Source organism: Hoplias malabaricus, chromosome 13 (assembly GCF_029633855.1).
Source record: "Hoplias malabaricus isolate fHopMal1 chromosome 13, fHopMal1.hap1, whole genome shotgun sequence".
Taxonomy (NCBI): domain Eukaryota; kingdom Metazoa; phylum Chordata; class Actinopteri; order Characiformes; family Erythrinidae; genus Hoplias; species Hoplias malabaricus.
This window is the reverse complement of record NC_089812.1, coordinates 24,729,912-24,735,911: the sequence shown is the minus strand read 5'-3', so window position 1 is coordinate 24,735,911 and position 6,000 is coordinate 24,729,912.

The window sequence follows — 6,000 nt, the reverse complement described above, 5'->3', positions numbered from 1 at the left end:
GTCTGGAGATGCGTTCCAGGTTCACTATACGTCCAAACATAAGTGGACATGCTTCTCGTTAATGCATGATACAGCCAAGTGGACACACAGCTTATATCTAAACTAACAGATTTCTCACACATGAAAGTCCAGACCAAGGTCAGAACCAAGGGTCCTGTTTTGTTACAAGACTTCCTGTCATCATCTGGATGGACTGTGTCTCCCCATACCTGATTGGTGATTGGTTTGTAGAGGACCACGCATCAGAATGCACAGATTCTTCATTATTATACATTTGCAGTGTTTAAGCTATTTATTTAGCAGCTCCTTATTCCCATTTTAATTTCCACCATGATTGGTTGAACTTGTTACCCAAGTTGAGTACTGTTTTGTCCCAAATCACACCCATCTGCACTTTACTTTCTAGACTTCTGAGTGCCCTTCTAATAATTATGCAGTTTATTTTATACCCTACAATGTCTGTAAAACTGTCACTGATTGTGGTACCCTCAAGGGTGCATATTCATACCTTTAATTAGGGAACATAATTGTACTTCATTCTATTAAAATTGTAGTTTTTTCCAAATTGTGTTGTTTTCATATGCCCCATTTAATCTCTGGGACTTTTATTATGTAATTTTATTTTACACAGTTCTGAAATGAATAATTACTAATATTGACCTCTTCTTCTGGAGAAGAGAATGTAATGTATCTTTAGGGAACACAACTGGACACAGAAGGTGCATTTACATTGTTTGTACCTTTAGTGATCTTTAATGTACCGCTAACATACCGTTTTTCATTGGTTTTTTTGTTGTTGTTGTTTTGCTAGTGTATATAGCATGTTAGTGTGTGGTTTGGAACAATGCAGAAGTAACGCAGTGTGAAACTGAGTTGTTTAAATTTTGACTTTTATTCTTATTTTATTTTTATTATATTTAATACAGTAATACAGCAAGACAATCACTGTGTGAAACCGGAGAGTGTTGTTCACTGATGATGCAGTTTTCACTTAAGGCGGCATGATATTGTTACGGTAATGAATACTTCCTCAACTTCCTATGAAAGTCCCAAACATCCAAAAAGTGTTTTTATGCTGCACAAGTTTGATCCGCACTGAGACCAAATTCTGGTCCTTTGTTCCAGACCATGGTCTGAGGCACTGTTCACACATGCTATTGATTCGGACCAAACAAGGCATGGGTGAGAGCACACTCTGGTCACTAAGGTGTAGGCTAGAGAGGAATAAAGCTGGGCTGTGGAGGAGTGGGACTGGAGTGACGGGTGGTTGATAGTGGGTAACACTGCTAACTTCAACACCAGTTTCCACGCTACAACAATGAATTTGTAATTAATAATAACAATAAATAATAATATGCAATCAGATTACCACTATTTCAAAGGATCTTAGTCTAATACTTGTTGGTAATCAGATTATTTAACCCAGAATGCAGGTGTCGCATTGCTTCTCCACACTGTAAACAAAACTGTACCAGCAACACAACGGGGAAATAAAACAGAAAGCAAACACAGAGAAAGAAAGAAGGAATAGAAAAGGGAAAAGGGCGAGCGTTCTAAGAAAGAATGGTCCAGCAGTGGTGGTGGAAGTGATATGTTTAATTCAGGCCTCCCTGAGAGCTTAGTGGCATTTGCGTTGTGTTATGAGGCCCAAATACATGAGGCCAGACTCCATGCTCCAAATGTGCATCAGACCTGCTGTAATATTAAAGCAGCCAACTGGGCCTTTACACTCTCTCTCTCTCTCTCTCTCTCTTTCTCTCTCTCTCTCTCTCTCTCTCTCTCTCTCTCTCTCTCTCTCTTTCTAAATGCCTATTTTTCCTCCCTAGACAACTACAATATCCTTCTATCTGATCCCGTTTCAGTCTCGGCATAACAGCTATTTCATTCTGCATCGCTTTTCCACGGAGGGCGCCAGTGGATTTGAGCTCAGATCTGATCTCACTGAAGGGACTGAAACGGGGCCGCCGCCTCCACCACTGCAGCTCAAAGCTCAAACAAAAGGCACGCTCCACATCCACGCCGATTATGCTATGCCCCACGTTGGGCAGACACACAGAGGACACAAGCTGGCCCCCTGCTGGAGATCAGGTCCAGGGACAGAATAGGAATAGGCTGTCGTTCTGTCATTGAAATCCATTCAAAATTACACCCAGGTACTAACCCCCACAAACAGCAGTAAGGCACCCGCCGTGATTCAGTATGAATTATTTCACATTGAAACACGCAGTGCAAATTCTGAACTTTCAATCTAAACCCCGTTTGTGTGTACATGGGAGATATATTATTACGATTTGTGTTTGATGAAAAGTTAATGCACTTTTTTTTGCAGAAAGAAAAAACATCTTTTATAATGGTGCCAAGTTCAGACAATAGAGAATGTTAAGATTCAATCCAGTTGTGATTCAGGTTGTGTCCCTGCCTCACAGAACCAGGGTCTCTGCACAGCAAATTCACCAGAGTTAAATCAACACTATTAGTGTTAAATTAACACTGTTAGTGTAATAATCTAACACTCTCAGTGTTAAGTTAACACTAATGGTGTTGATTTAACACTGGAGAATTTGCTGTGTGGGTCCTGGGTTTAGTCCTTGTCTGGCCACAGTCTGTGAGGGGTTTGGTGTGTTCTCCCTGTGCCTGTGTGTGTTTCCTCTCACAATCCAATAACCTAATTTGGTAGATTGGCTGTGAACACATTTTGTGTGTGTGTGTGAATGGCTGTGTGAGTGTGTGAAACTGTCCACAGGTGTGTGTGTGTGTGTGAATGGCTGGGTGAGTGTGTGAAACTGTCCACTGGTGTGTGTGTGAGTGAGTGAGAGGGACTGGATGAGGGTGATGCTCTGTAATGGACTGATGCCTAGACAAAGAGAAACCAACAGAAAAAGTTTCATATCCAATAGAAGAGCAAACCACAACCATAAACCAGAGAGCAGTCTGAGGTCAATCCAAATCACAGAGAAACCCAGCAAACAGATACAAAGGGCAAATTCAAACAGAGAAAAATTGAAACAGGCAATGACATCAAACACAACCAGTCAATAAACAAGGGAAACCTGTTGTATGCACAAATAGGGCAATACTCTGCAACAGTCCTAACTGACACTGAGTTTTAATACTCTCTCAAATGAGTAGGAAGCAGACACTGGTGTGTTTAATATTCAGGTGATTTGAAACTGTGAATAGGTCTCTGACAGGTGGAAGTGCTCGTGTGACATTGCTGAGGATTTGGGGAATTGGAGTTTTCAAGATGATGATAATGAATATACAAACCAGATTCCAAAATAGTTGGGACACTAAACACATTGTGAATAAAAACTGAATGCAATGATGTGGAGATGGCAAATGTCAATATTCTATTCGTAGTTGAACATAGATGACAGATCAAAAGTTTCATCTGAGTAAATGTAACATTTTAAAGGAAAAATATGTTAATTCAAAATTTCACAGTATCAACAAATCCCAAAAAAGTTGGGACCAGTAGCAATAAGTGGCTGGAAAAAGGAAATTGAGCATATAACGAACAGCTGGAAGACCAATTAACTCTAATTAGGTCAATTGACAACATGATTGGGTATAAAAAGAAATTCTCAGAGTATCAGTGTCTCTCTGAAGGCAAGACGGTAAGAGGATCACTAATTCCACCATTGTTGTGCAGAAAGATAGTGCAGCGATACCAGAATGGTGTTACCCAGCGTAAAACAGCAAAGACTTTTAAGTTATCATCATCAACCGTGCATAACATCATCAAAAGAATCAGAGAATCTGGAACAATTGCTGTGTGTAAGGGTCAAGACCGTAAAACGCTTGTGATGCTTGTGATGCTTGGGATGCTTGTGATCTCCGGGCCCTTAAACGTCACTGCACCTCAAACAGGAATGCCACTGTCAAGGAAATAACAGAATGGGCTCAGGAATACTTCCAGAAAGCATTGTCAGTGAACACAATCCACCGTGCCATCCGCCGTTGCCAGCTGAAACTCTACAGTGCAAAGAGGAAGCCATTTCTAAGCAAGCTCCACAAGCTCAGACGTTTGCACTGGGCCAGGGGTCTTTTAAAATGGAGTGTGGCAAAATGGAAGACTGTTCTGTGGTCAGATGAGTCACGATTTGAAGTTCTTTATGGGACACTGGGACGCCATGTCATCCGGACCAGAGAGGACCAGGATAACCCAAGTTGTTATGAACGCTCCGTTCAGAAGCATGCATCACTGATGGTATGGGGTTGCATGAGTGCTTGTGGCATGGGCAGCTTGCATGTCTGGAAAGGCACCATTAATGCAGAGAACTATGTTCAGGTTCTAGAACAACAAATGCTCCCATCTAGACGTCATCTCTTTCAGGGAAGACCCTGCATTTTTCAACAAGATAATGCCAGACCACATTCTGCAGCAATCACAACATCATGGCTACGTAGGAGAAGGATCCGGGTACTGAAATGACCAGCCTGCAGTCCAGATCTTTCACCTATAGAGAACATTTGGCGCATCATAAAGAGGAAGGTGCGACAAAGAAAGCCCAAGACGCTTGAACAGTTAGAGGCCTGTATTAGACATGAATGGGAGAGCATTCCTATTTCTAAACTTGAGAAACTGGTCTCCTCTGTCCCCAGACGTCTGAGTATTGTAAGAAGGGAGGATGCTACACCATGTTTCTCTCAGTTTAAACTTTTGAGCTGTGATTTGTGTTTTATTCTGAATAAAATATTAGATGTTGGCACCTCCACATCATTGCATTCAGTTTTTATTCACAATTTGTTTAGTGTCCAAACTTTTGGAATCCTGTTTGTTTGTGTGTGTGTATATATATATAATAATCATTGCAGCTACCTAGTTGAGTATGTTACAGATATTAAATAATTTTTAAAAACTGTGCCGTGTTACAATTGGCTGTTCTCTTACAAAATTTTAGTTTCCCACTCTGGGCCAGGTGAATGAAAGGAGCACAACCAATCACAAACCTTTATACATGAGGCAACAGATTTTTAGCCAATTTGCATTCTCAAATCTGATACCTCTGGGCACTTCATCTCTCGCCCCAATCAGAGTCAGTTCACACTGGAGTGAAGACCTGATGGTTATTGGTGATTAATCAGAACACCAGATCCATTAGTGTCCACAGTCAGCAAGATCTCACTCTACTCCAACAGGACAGGACAAATTTAGTGAAGAAAATACCAGACGTACACATCATTAGGGTCTAGAAATCTAGAAACTATACTTTAGAGTTACCTCTTCTAATTCCATATTTATGCGGTGAGTTCCATTTTAACTGTCAGATTTTGCAGAGACTGTCTTGTGGCTCCACTGGAGTTTAGTGAGTCTGATGGATTTCATCCACACACAAATCCCACCTTGCCCTACCTTTGCTTTTTTCCCTTCTAGCAGAAGAAAACAACCTTCTTCCCTAAAGGATGAACTGATCCTGCTGCTGTGTCTCTGAATCTGTTTTGTTTTGTATGAATATCATTTACACCAGGCTTTTCCTGCCTCATCCCACACTGAGCTGTGATTGCTACTTCTTAGCTACTTCCTGCACCCAGAGCACACACTTTGGTTCATTAACACTGTTAATTTGCGTGGGTTGCAGGGCTGTAGTACCTGATGCTTCTGACTGTTTTTTTAAACCTGGGAGGTGTGTATCCATTCATGACTCAGGAGTTCAAACAGACCTCAAATAGACTGACGAAGAGGCAGGGACCTGGCAGAGCACCTTACTGCTGATAGTCAGTAATTAACTCACCATCTACACACACCTACACACACATGGGTGGCTGCATCTTTACATGTGTCTCTGTGCTAAAGCCTTCTGTGTGGATAAACAAAGACCGCCTCTGGATTCTGAGGTCAAAGAATGAGGTGAACCAGACGACGAACGGCATTTCCACTGCACCGCTTTCAAGAACCCAGAGCCTTACAAGAACACCAGGAACTTTTAAAACAGGGTTTATTTTATTAAGATTTTATACTTTCGATCCTGTTCAGGGCCCAAGCTTAGTTCGATGTCC